This window comes from Rattus norvegicus, chromosome 16, assembly GCF_021556685.1.
Source record: "Rattus norvegicus strain SHRSP/BbbUtx chromosome 16, alternate assembly SHRSP_T2T, whole genome shotgun sequence".
In the NCBI taxonomy this organism is placed as follows: Eukaryota; Metazoa; Chordata; class Mammalia; order Rodentia; family Muridae; genus Rattus; species Rattus norvegicus.
Window position 1 is genome coordinate 1,265,807 of NC_141549.1, and position 13,429 is coordinate 1,279,235.

General features: G+C 51.9%; 1 protein-coding gene across 20 annotated transcripts in view; it reads left to right on the top strand.

Moving 5' to 3' along the window:
- Positions 1 to 13,429, top strand: part of Zmiz1 (zinc finger, MIZ-type containing 1) — a 205,277-nt gene that overhangs the window by 154,664 nt on the left and 37,184 nt on the right. The gene's annotated exons all lie outside the window — the stretch shown is intronic.

Below are 13,429 nucleotides of genomic sequence, written 5' to 3' on the forward strand. Positions count from 1 at the left end.
TGTTAACTGAAACTTTGCTGTTCCCCACTCAGACAACCTGGAGCTTGTAAATGTCAGTAGTGCACCATGCTCTCAGCCATACCTGCCCAGAGTGTGTCTCCAAACACTCTACTGGGGACCCTGGATGCCTGACCTTTCTGTCATGCTCATTCTGATACATATGCCCTCCACCTGCCTGTTGCTACTGCTCAGTACTCCCCCGGTTTGTGCAGCAACAATGTATTCCAAGTTTGTAACTGTAGCTCATCCAAGTTTGTGTGCTCAGCATCTGGGCAGTTGAACTGCAAGCAAGTATGTTTTTGAATGTGTGGATGAACAAAGAACAGGTTCTGGGTGGGGCCTCTGCCCTCATGGGAGTTTTAAGTCCCCGAGTGGGACTGGAAGGCTTCTGATGTGCAGAGCAGAACTCGTATCTGGAGGTGAAGGGGATAGGCCTGATGCAGAAGATGCGTGCTAGAGGAGAGATGGACAAGTTGCTCTAATATTACATGGGTTTCTGGTGTGTGTGTTGGACCATGTGTGTGTCCATATACACCAGTAAATGACATTTCCACGTTGAATCATAGATGAGGCTCTGGGGTGATATTCCTGTGGTTGTCAGTAGATACCGTGCGTGGTAGAAGGATGAGCTAACCCTTTCCCTGTGCTAGCAAACCTGGAGCCATGCCCACAGAAATGCATTCCAGTAGAGTATTTCTAAGGGCCCTGTTTCCAGAGGTAGCCCTCAGGACAGGAGCAAGGAGCCTAGCAAGCTAGGGTGATTTCAACAAAAAGAAAGGCTGAGGTAGCCTCCCTCATCCTTGGAAATCTAACTGCATATGCTCCTCTCAGGCCTGAGGAAAGGGAATCCTGTGGCTTCTCCCTGGAACCCACAGTCATTTCTGTCATCTCCAGAAATAGGAAGATTCTGTGCATGCCATCACAGTTACCCTTCCTCATTTCCTTAGTGGAGCACCTGAGCATCCAACAGAGAGGGCTTGTCAGTTCCTCTTCCTGCTTAGCACCAGAATTAAAGGACCCTGAAAAAGCTGGTCTCTGAGCCCTCAAAGTGCAGTCCTTCGGGTCACAATCACCTAGGTATCACAATCAGGTGGAAGGGTCTCTCTACTATAATTCGCCATTTCACCTTGAGTCTTCTTACCCCAGGACACACAAGGAGGAACAACACCCATGTGACCTTACCTTAAAACTGACTCAAGCTCCTGACTGCAGGTTGAGGTCAGAGGTCACTGGCTACCTCCAAAGCTTCAGTGAAAAGCTGACATAGTAGATGTTGCTAGAGCTCTTCAGAGTCCAGAAGGGACTTTCCTGTCCATGCCGCCCTCTCTCCCCAGAAAAGGAGGTATTGTCATGAGCTAATGGAGCGTGTGGAACCAGGGAGTGTGGGCTGTCAGCAAGAGTGAAAGCTAGAGACCCTTGCATGCTCTAGCTCCTCTTCCCTGATAGTGCCCCATAGAACTGGAAATTCAGGCAACAGAATGCCTACTGGAGTATGGGACTTGGTTAGGAGCCCATGTATTCAGGGGAGAATGACACCATGGCCCCAAAAGGTGATACTCATGACACTCTATCCATTATGACCCATATGGATGCCCTGGCCTGCGCGTGCGCGCGTGTGCACACACACACACACACACACACACGCACACACACACGCACACACACGCACACATACACACCAGGCCCATGGTGGTACAGAATAGACAGAGTAGCTGGAGGAGGACTAAGCGGGGTCAAATTCAGGATCTGAACCCAAAGAGAGGGGCTCTGGGGCAGCCCTCTCTGTTCAAGAATGGCCTGAAATAGTTGCTTGCAATAAATTTAAGAAACAGTAAATAAAAGCTGGGATGTGGCTCACTGGTAGAGTGCTCATTCATGACCAATATGCTCAAGTTTGATCCCGAACACTACATACACAAACTGAAATTATTGCCCATGATCTCAAGGCCCAGGCTGCCTTTATTATGACAGCAGAGGACACAGAAGACTAGTACTGGGCTGTGAGGAAAACCACAGAATGAGGTGAATGGCCTTCAGCCCAGGCTGCCATTGGTAAGGCAGCTAATGTAAGCACACTTCTTTCCATCTAGAAACTTACGAGCAGTTCACTGCTGAGCCAAGGGGAAGCAGCTTGTGACAGTTACCCAAAGCTAACCTGAGCTAGAGCCAGGTCTGGGGGTAGTCAGAATGATGTCAGTTGGTGCCATGGGGTCTAGTGGATAAGAAAGCCTCCTCAGAGAAGACATAACAGAGGCCAGGAGTGTTGCCCTTAGGGCTTTGGAACCTAGTGTGTACCCCTACCCCAACGTTCAGTCCAGAGATCCATGGTCTCACCCACTCTTGCCTGGAAGGAAGGATGTGCATTTATACACCCATCTGCCTTGCAGCCAACCTCAATCTGCAATATCCAGGTTTGCCTGAGCTGTACAGGACAGCTGGTGCCTGCTCGTGCCCTGCAGGTCTGTTGGCCTCCAGCCTGGCTGGCTCCATCCTTCTGTGCCTCAAGGTGTCTGCCATGGCCTTGGAAGGTATTGCTCCTCCCCAACCCAGCCCAGGGCCATTCCCTGTAGCCTCTGGGAGGCTCAGGTTTCTACCCACCAGGTGGGCAGCTCCCCTCATCCCCCTCAAACAGCAGCTCAGCTCACAACACTGCCCTGTTCCTGCCACCTGGGCCCCCAGGTGCCATCTGCCACCTTGTTTCAGACAGCAGGTAGGCGATCTCAGAGCAAACCGAGGATAGGAAAGGCCCAGGCTCCAAGCTTAGGGCAGCCAGTAGCCCACCTGCTCCCCGGCATCTGCATTGCCCTTGCCCCTCTGTAGGGCTCATAAATTCAGGCATGAAGGTGGATGTACCAAAGAGCATTCCCAGTCGGTCCTCATCCTCACCTCTTACTGTATGACTATGGCGTCCCTCTGGGCAACTCTGTGGATCTGAGTTCCAGACCAGTTCTCACACTACTCAGCAGGGGCACCTGTGTCTCTCTCAGCTTGTTCTTCTGTTGCCTTCCTGCGTTCTGCCCACTGATTGATGCCTGTGCTTCTGAAACAAGGGTGTCTTTGAACCACCTTCCCCCCAACATTGGGCCGCACCACTTAATTTCATCTTCCCTGGGCTCAGACATAAACCCTCCCTCCCCCACCCCTGCACTTCTTGGATTTAACAAGCCTGCTGGAAAACAATAGTGATTTCCGCATTGATCATAAACAGAAGTGATTACCATACAATTATGGCCTGGACCATCAGCCTAGATGCAATCACAGAGCCGTGTTGTAAATCGGAAGACAATTGCCAGCAGAATTACCCCCAAATTGGTTTAAGTGGCAACAAAGGAGTGTTGGCATTTTGGGGAGGGGTGTGAGAATCCTGGTGGTCCTAGTAGCAGAGGGTCTCCACTGGGGTGCTCCCTGGTGCCTTTTTGGAAATTAAGGGTACATAGCAAGAGCTACCTGACATTTTTTTTCTACACTCAGTTTTCTCCTCTTCAAATACTGTGCCTTGCCTGTGTCAGCACAATTTGTTGTAAACTTGTTTATTTATACTAATGTATGAGTGGCTAAGTACTCCTTGAAACTGGGGCAGTATAAAAGAGGTAAACTTTATGAGAGGGAGCGATCTGGGAGCCTACTCACTTGTGACCCTTCCTCCCAATATCCTTTTCACCTATAGCTCTTCCGGGTCAGCTTCTCTGCCTAGGCTCTTCTGAACTGCCCCACCTCCTTCCTTCTCTTTCTCCTAGCCCAGTAGTGGACTCTATCAGGCCCTTCCCGTACCCTGTCTAGGGCAGCTATCCTGGGCATCTAACATGGCTTGCAAGCAGCTTCAGTAGTCCAAACCTGCTCCTTTCCAGTGTGTTTGTGAGAAGTCTCTGACAACAGGATGCCTTTAAGGTCTAAGTCAGTCAGAGCGCCTCTCTCTCTCTCTCTCTCTCTCTCTCTCTCTCTCTCTCTCTCTCTCAGTTATCAGATTGCATATAAATTCCTAGGAACCAAGAACAGTCTGCCTGTGATTGGTAGACTCAGGTTCTGCCAAATCCACCCTGGCAGTAACTGCTCAATGCGTCTTGCCCAATCTTCACAGGAGGGTTCAAGCGTAACTTGTGCCCTGGTGTTTGATTCCAAAAGCTGCCAGATGAGGTGGGTTGGCCCTGATAATGCGGTCCATCTGTGGGGATTGAGGTCATCAGACAGACATTCTACAGCTTGCCCCTAGTTGCCATCCTTCCAGGCCTGAGGGCAGACAGTGATCTTTGCCTGGTGCCTGACCTGTGAATGACCTCAGACAGTTCTCAGTAGTGAAAAAAACGCTTGCTCTTTTACGTCCTTCTCCAGTATTGTGAAGGAATAGCGGCTTTCTTCAGGGGCAGCCTGAGGGTCAGAGTTGGGCCTAGACTTCCCAAGAGCACTCAGGTCCTTGTTAACCAAAGCTGCTTTGAGCCCCCACCTACCCACCAGATATCAGAGCTGGGTTCACTAGTGGATGGGAAGCCAGAGGCAGCATGTCCTCCATGAATTTTTGCTAAGCCTCAGGATGGAGTCCCATCTGTACCTGGTACAGCTAAACATGATGGCCTCCCCGGCTCCAGCAGGCTCGGGGCAGAGAGAAGCAATCACCACCAGCGTCCCTCTAGCATTGGAAGGCTGGCTATGTGGTCTCTGCACAGTGCACATAGCTTCCAGTCCTGCTGACTTTCTCCTGGAGTGCCAGGGGTCCAGTCGGTGAGAAGACAGGGCTCAAAGCCAGAGAGCCAGACCAGGATTCCACCTCCACCATGATATGGCTTGTGCCATCCTCTGAACCACGGCTTGGATTTAAGTAGGAAAGTATCCCACCTCATTGGTTATAATGACCCGAGTAAGAGTGCCTGTTCCAAAAGGGAGGTAAGCTGGGACACAGGCAGGTATGCCAGATGCACTCTGCTTTTTGACCAGTGTGGACCCTTCCCCTGCCTTGACGCTTCTGTGGGCTCGCTGAAGGCAGAGCCTGCATTTTCTTCCTGGGTAATGTGAGTTGAGGTGTTGAACCAATGTCGGATGAGTCGACAGACACCACCTGATGCAATGCTGGGACAAACTTGACTCTCCTCCTGATGGAATTAGTGTGGGGCGGGTAGAGTCAGCCGCTGAGGAGTGATGGATGGCCCCTCTCTCAAGATAAATGTGGCAGTCAAGGTAATCGGATCGTGTGTGATGGTCTAATTTGTAGGCGAGGGTAGGAAGCGCCCTGCCGCCCATATTAGTTTAATCAAATGCCCGGTACCTAAGTGGCTGGGCCCAAAGATGGATGATGTGAGCTTCGTTAAATGCCGTTGCCCTGTCGAGTCAAACGTCCTGAAGCCCCACCAGACTCCTGAGCTCTTCAGTTTGTTTCCTCTTGCTTGGTTATGTCTCTGTGGAGCAGGGAAGTGAGGCCTGGGCTCTTTCTGTCTTGGGTTATCATGGAGGCTGAAGAGGAGGCCATGAGTAGTTGACATGGTGTCTACTTGTGACTCTTCTCAGAAGTCTGAGTTGTTGGACAGTCTTGGGGAGTCAGGCTCTTCATCCTGGTCTTCTCTCTTCAGTCTCAAGACACCCCTTTACTTCAGCCAACTGGCCTTTTCATTCATTCCCTCCCTCCCTCACTCCCTCCCTCCCTCTCTCCTTCCTTTCTTTCTTTCCTCTCTTTGTTATAGTGCTAGCTGTCCTGGAACTCACTACATAAACCAAATTGTTTTAGAACTCCCAGAGATCCCCCTGCCTCTGCCTCCCCAGTGCTGAGGCTAAAGGCATTCACCACCACAGTGAGCTTCCTATTTACTTTCCTAATGGGACATTTTGGTGCTTGTTTTTCTCCATGCTGTATGACAAACATCAGATTTCTATTAGTGCAGGCAACCTTCCCTGAGAGTCTTCTGTAGCCCTCAGATGATGGAGTCTTCCTGTCTCACCATCCAGACACTGTAGCGTGTGTGTGTATGTGTGTGTGTGAGTGTGCATGTACGTGTGCGTGTGCGTGTGCCTGCACACACCCATGCTCACACCATCTATACACGAGTGTGAGGGAAGGATTACAGCTGGAGACTCAAGGGTAGGTCTGTGAAAGAGGCAGGGTATAGATCATAGCAGAGAGAGTCCTGTCCTCTGGGAACTGATGGTGAATTCAGCCTGAGATCCTCATGCTTGATAAGGGATCCATATCCAGTAGTGTGTGCCACCCAGTCACTGCAAGCGTAATGGTGGTAGCCACAGAGAAACCTTGGCATACTAGACCACATTGTTCAGGTGGGGACTGGAGAGTCAGCTAAGAAGATTTTGTAAGTAGCAGGTAACCAGACCTCAGCAAAGCAGTGAAGCAAAGCCAGCAAGCCACGAGCCCTGTGGCTGGCCCTGGCTGCAGAGGTCAAGCTCATGAAGAAGAACCCCGAAACGCGTGTCTGGGGGAGGTTGAAAAGCTTTGCTGTGAATCTATGATAGAAAAACCCTGCAAGAAACAAAAAAGCCTCCGGCGTCTGTGGCCCTGATGTGAGGAACTGGGAGTGGGGGTGAGGAGAGATGAATGAGTCTTGTTTCCACTGCTCTAATTGTATGCGTGCATGGCCTCTTCAGAAAAAACAGGGAGATGGATCAGGTATAGGGAGAACTGTGGGTCTGGAGCCAGCTCCCCCTTCTTCCTGCCTGTGTGAATGGCTGCTCTGTAAAGAGATGTATCTGTGTACTTTGTACATAAGTCATTTTTCTCCTTCAAAGAGGATAGAACCCCCTGCCATTTGCTGTTTGTCCTTTGGCAAGTCCCTCGGTGTCTCTCGGGGCCAGAAGGCTAGACATAGTTATCACCGGTTCCCAGCACTGTCAGGACGGTGAAGAAAAGGGATGTCCTGATTTGTCTAGCATATGCAGCTGACCTTCTGAGGACACAATGCTTGTATGAGCTGGCTTTTTTAAGGTCAGAGAAAGAAACTGTTCTCATCCTCAGATTCTCCCTTAGCCCCGGATCTTAGGAGAGTCCAAACTGTGAAGCTTGGCTCCCCAAGGATGACTAGACTGGCTCCAGCCTGCTGACCACCATCCGTGACCCTGTGGCCTTGTTGGGTTGCCAGTCGTCTGTCCAGGCAAGCCCCTCAGGCCTCAAGCTTACCCTGCTGGTGCCCATTCAGTCTGGCCAGCTGGCCAGCCAGCCCCAGCCCCTCCTGCCACAGTGCTTTCGCCTCAAGCTCCGTTAATTTTCATGGCCTCCATCAGAGGCAGAAGGCAAAAGCTGTTTCCTACAGAGAGAGCGAGCAGAAGCTGGAGGGGTGGAGGGAGGCTTGCGTGGAGTGCTATGTGGTGATTGAACGCTGCAGAGGCCTCAACGAATGACAGTCGCTCCTCCAGAGGCTCTTGAGAGAAACCAGGAGCTGGGACTGACTGCACAGCAGATGGCCCAGGCTGCTGTCTGCCGTGTGCCTGCCCTCCCTCCCCCATCAAGTCCTGCCTTACCTGGGGCCCCAGCTCCTGAGGTACCACAGCTGACTCAGCCCTATGGCCACAAGACGCAGAGTGCTCAGCTCCACTCAGCCAATCCACCAGCTGTTGATGGTGGCACTGGGAGCTTCTGGAGATAGACCCAAGTTCCCAAATACAGAAACGTCAACCAGACTACTGAGACAGAGCCACTGGAATATGGCCTGACCTGAACCAAGTTCTCCACCTATAGCTCCTCCATCACGCCTCTGCGACACCTGTGCAAACAGACAGGTCACCTGCAGGTGAGGCAAGTGCATCTCCCACCTGGGCCTTGCTCCAAAATCTGACATAACCAGGGCTCCACATACTCCCGTCTCCAGCCCTCGGTGTAAAAGTAAGGGGAGGTCAGCAGCAACCCGAGAGGCCATTTGCCAGCTCACAGAGCTGGTCCTGAGAGCTCCTGAACATGTCAGTGGAAGGGAGAAAGGAGAGAGCCTCTCAAATCTATCCCGGAAGTCCTTGAGAGAGCAGCTCACGCTGCCAGGCCTGACAGTGCTTCTCGGAGTGAAACCAACGGGGAGCGACATCATCATCATAACCTGATGGAAATGCAGATTCTTCAGCTGTCTCCTGCTGCATCAAAGACCCCACAGGGACTGGAGATCTAGTACTCGTCTTGTAACCAGCCTTCCAGATGATTCTAAGGATGGACAAGAAGAATGTGTGGCCGGGAAATCCAGGTGGTTCAGTCTTGCCCTGCGACTTCTGTCCGGGACATACCAAGTGTTACATACAAGAAGCCCATAAGAATTATATCAAGTTATAAAGTAAAATAACAACAACAACAAAAAAAAAAAATCTCTGACTTTGCTACCCTCTCGGGTGTGCCATACAGAGTCTCTAGGAATTGCTTCAGGCGGTATCTGTGTAAAACCAAGAGTGTCTGTGACTGAACTGGTAGCTGGCATTCTAGAACCTGTTCTGGAATCTTTCTCTAGAGTGTAAAAGGGAACCCTTGTGGTTTAGAAAAACGAATCCAGTTCCATAAAGAGGTCAATCTGGTGTTTTCCTGCAACAGACTATTTACTTACCAGCCCTGATGGGTGCCCAGAGAAGAGGTGGTCACAGCCAGACACAGGCACTTCCCCATCCAGTATCATCAGGCTTTTTCGGAAGAGGCACAGAATAGCCAGTCAGAACAGGCAGAGAAATGAAACTGTACTCTCGTTTGTTGAGTAGAAAGACAGCCACAGCCACATAGTTCTGCATGGAGAACCCACTTGAAGACCAGGCAGGAAGGAACCTCTAACCACCCCTGCTTGCCATGTTTGGAGACCCTGGGCTAGGAGATCTCCTAAAGAAAAGCACCCCTCTGTCCCAGAGAGACTGCAGCTAACTCCATAGCCTGGAGTTGGAGAGAGGAGGCCCTGCCTGCATTTTGCATCAGGATCCTGAAATTCTGAAAATGTAACTGGTTAAGCATCTGTTGAATTGGGGAAATGGTGGGTGAGGTGAGAGATCAGAGGCCTAAAGACAGGGCAGGGTAGGACAGAGTCTGGCCAGCAGGTGCTCCCTGAGTGTGCCCAAACCCGGTAGTGAAGGGTGTGGGTTACTCTGCGTGCTGCCTACACCTGTCACCATACCCCATGCCCCTTGAGTTTTGGGAACTGACTGGATTGTTCCCTTGTTGATACAAGTTTGTTGTGGGGCAATCATCTCCCCAAGACTTGGTCACCCCAGTGAGCCTCTATGATGGTGTCATGAGCCCTGTCATTTGAGGGGCCCGGGAGAGGTCACAAGCTGCTGTCTCCCCTAGGATTGGACACCCAGTGTACAGCTGGGCTACTCTACACATAAACGTGTGATCTGCCGTCACCTGCTCCCAGTGTGTTGAGAGTTGGGGGTTCTGAGGAAGAAGTGGGGCTCGCTCTTTTCTCTTACCTGGAGGAGCCAGACCATGAGTCTCCCTGACATTTCCCAGGGACAAAGAAGTTCCCATAGACTTCCTTGGCCCCCCAATTCCCTGAGGTCAAACAGAGGGTACTGGTGTTTTAGCCTGTAGGAGAGAGTGTATGCAGGAAGGAAAATGGATGAGGCTGGCTGTGCCCGCTGCAGCTCCAGGCACAACAAAGTGGGGTAAGGGGGGCTCTCTGCTCACCTCAGAGACCCAGGCCAATGCGAGAGCATCCTGGTCTCCCAGGCCATCTGACTGCATCCCTTTTACTACCTCATTGCCACCTCTGGGCTACCCTTGGCCTTTTCAGGTGCTCCTCAGGGCAAGAAGGAGTTGGAGGGGGGCAGGTGAGGAGTCCTCAAATAGCCCCTTAGGAACACCAGTGTGTCCTTGAGAGCTCTGCCCTCATAGAATCTATGTCTTCCCAGGATGTGGAGTGAAGGCTATCATGGGCATAGGCCCAAAGCTCTAAAAGGAAGACTATAGTTACCTCCCTGCTCCCTACTCCTTACCCCCTAACCCCCTTCCCTCTCCCCTCTACGCCCTATCCCCTATGCCCTACCCCATAACCCCTACCCCCTTCCTCTCCCTCTTACCCCCCCCCCGACTCCCCTCCCTTCCCCCCTCCCCCACCTCCCAGTGCTGCATACTTTGCTTCTGTGGCTGTTTGTTGTGGTAGTAGGGATTGAACCCAGAACCTCAAGCACTTTAGGCAAACTTTCTGTCGCTGAGCTACCACCCCCAGCACTTGCATTATTGTTATTGTTTTGTTTTTGAGATAAGGTTTCTACGCAGACCAGGCTGGCCTCAAACGCAGAGAAATTGGCCTGCCTCTGCCACTGCCTCCTGAGTGTTGGGACTAAAGGCCCGTTGTCATTTGTGTTTTATTTTCTTACATGTATGTGTGTGTGTGTGTGTGTGTGTGTGTGTGTGTGTGTGTGTGTGTGTGGTGTGTGGAGATCAAAAGACAGCTTGTGGGAACTATTTCTCTCCTCCCACCACTTGGGTCCTGGGATTTGAACTCAAGTTTTTAGGCTTGGCACCAACCACTGTCACCCACAGTCTTCTCACTGGTCCCCTTGCTGGTCTCCTGTATTGCTCTGTAATCCCTAGTCAGCAGGCGTCCATCCCTAAAGCCTAAGGAGACAAAGGTCACGACCTGCCACACAGTAAGCAGTGGCCTGAGTCAGGCTCCTGACTTCTCCTGGATGGGAGCTAGAGCTGTCAGCCCCAGGGGAGGATCTGTGGGAGGACCAGTGAGCCACTACTTCAAGAGGGAAGTCTCCGGAACTGGCTCCCCGCCAGCTCCTCTGAGCCAGCCGCAGCAGCTTGCTGGCTCAGAGCCCAAGCTCATCCTCGGGTCCACAGTACTTCGAGAGGACACTTTGTAGAGATGAGACCATCTTAAGGGTAGGACATCATCTTCCTGATGAACATACACTCTTGACTTTGCTTTGGAGTCTTAGCGTTCGAGCCTGAATTTTCCACACTAGCCGGGTGGTAATGGGAAATGAAGGGAACTTTCAGACTGGGTTCTTCTGAGGCCCCCAGAGGCTCAGCTCTTCTGGAATCTTCTTGCGCTCCCTCTTGCTCAGCCTGGACAGCCTCCGCAAGGCAGGGAACGGCCAAACCAGTTTGGGAATCAGCCTTGCAGGCTCCAAGGTTCCCGAGAGTTCAGTTCCCAGGGCGTGTTCACACGCCTTGAGACTCCAGCTTCTGTCACCCATAGAGCCCTTGGGAAGAGGGAGTGTTCTGGAGGCAGGGGTGGGGGCGGGAGGAGTATCCTGAAGCTACTCCAGGCTAGGTCTCTCCACTGGATCCTTTAAGCCCACACCTTCCCAGCCTGAGGAGCTGTCAGGGAACTTGTGTAAGTCCCAGGCAGGCTGTACACCAGACCTAAGCTTCTAGAAGAATGGTGGGTAGGGGGGTGGGGTGAATGGAAGGGTTCCCAGCCAGCGTGTCAGCAGGCAGCTTCTGCTGTCTTGCCTCTCACCCCACACAGTGACAGGGATGGCAGAGCAGGGAACAGAAGGTGAGAATGACCCAGGAAAACCAGAAGCTGTAGAAACCCAGGCCAACACCTTACTGAAGGAGGCCGGGCAAAAGTGTGGCAATTCCTCAGGAGAGCTTCCTCCACAGAAAACCAGGGGATGTTGTTGGCACCACCAAAGTTCAGCTCCCTGAGACCACCAAAAAGTCCTGACCCCTGTCGTTAAGGCTGCAGGGTACTTCCCACCTACCCACATGCCCTCCTGGACTTAGAAAGGAACAAAGGCTACTTGTGGCCACACAGTTCAGCTCATTTGAGAAACTGGGATGGTACATCAGTGTCTCCTAGTGACAGGTCTGACGTCCCAGACAAGGGACATAAAAGGGAAGTCCTGTGTACCAGTGGCAGAGCCAGTGTCCTGTGGTGTGATCTTTTGAATCTACCAACTACCCCCGCTTCTTCCTCTAATACAGTATAGTCCTGGGGCAGCCCTTGAGGTATGGGAGGCAGAGAGTAAAGCTGAGGGTTCCAAGTAGCTGGGAAAGGGGGGAGGAGAACTGTCTCTGCTCTCGTGTCCCTGGGCTGATCTTCTCCATCCACCATTGCAGCAGGGTGAGTAGGGTCAGAATGGCCGGCCACCCTTCCTGTAGACAGATGTGCCTGTAGAACCTACAGCTGCTTTACCAGGTCAGTGACTCAGAGCTACCCACTCAGCCCAAAACTAGAATCTGCTCTCGTGGTCACGTGCTTCCTTTGTGGGTTCCTCCTGACGCAGAGAGTGGGGCCATTTCTCCATTGCTGGGGCACCCTGCAGAAGAGGCCTCCAGAGGCCGGCAGGAAACAGCCTGTCAGTCCCACGGCTAGTAAGCAACGTGACAATTCTGTAGCCATTTCTGTTCTTCGGAATGCAAGTCCAACTGCCTGACTCTTAATGGGAGCAGAGCCCTTCCTGTCACCCTCCCACCGCACTTCAGGGCACAGTTAATGTCGAGAACATTTCAGAGCTGGTCTGTGTGAAGAGGGCTGCTGTAGCATTGGTCCCAAGCCCTTTGCTTAGTGCTCCTACAGAAGGTGAGCCTCGCCAGGCTGGCCCCTGGTACTTTGGGCACAGGAGCTGAGAGGCAGGAGTAGGTAGGATGTCAAGGTGAAATGTGGGTCTACGAGGTCAGCCCCGTGGAGAAACACTGAATGTGGCCATGTTGGGTGCCAGAGGTAACATCTCCACCCCAGGGAACACCAAGCATAAAGGTGCCAAGTGGGCAACTTTTAGCATTTATGTACATTTGTGCGATTCTCCTAGAGTCTGGGAAGGACAGACCCACAAGGGAGCAAGTTCGTTTTCTGTTTGTCAGGCGTCTCAGCGTCGGAAGGAGGATCATCTACAGAGGAGGACAGCAGGAAAACCAGTCAGTTTATCCTGCAGGATACTCCACCTGCCTGTATTTGAACTTGTTTAATGTTGACCTCAGGAGAGAGGAAACCTGATGCTTCTCATGGGGGCTTCCAAAGTTAAGCCTGGTCTATTGCCTTGGGGGTTCTCAGGCCAGGTCTGTAAACAAGAGGAATTCTTGCTATCTCACTATTTTACACACAGAATGAAGGGATGAGCCCAGGCCTGTGTCTCCCTGGTGAGTTCTAGAGTATCCAGCCCAAGCCAGAGATTCCCTGCTGCCCGCCACTGGGGCCAGGACTTTGTGTTTGAAAGAGGAGAAGGTGAAAGTGTGACCTGGCCCCACCTAGAAGGATAAGAGGTACTCTTGTGGGTACCCCATAGTGGATGCACAGACACCGTAAGCACTGGTGCCAGCACATGAGCAGATGACATGAAGGTGGCAGTTGTCCTCAAGTCACCTACGCTGTTGTTTCTGTAAGCAGCTTACATTTATAAATTCTCACTAGCCTGTAGCTGTGCATGGCATGAAATGTGTCAGTCGACTCCGTGATAGGTTTTATCTGGTGACAGTGCTGTGGAGATTGGCTTGCGTTCAGGGCCCTTGCACTGCAGCCTGGCTTTCAGACAGAGTGCTTGATGACTGACCGTCTCCCGTCCTCTCATGTACTTGAGC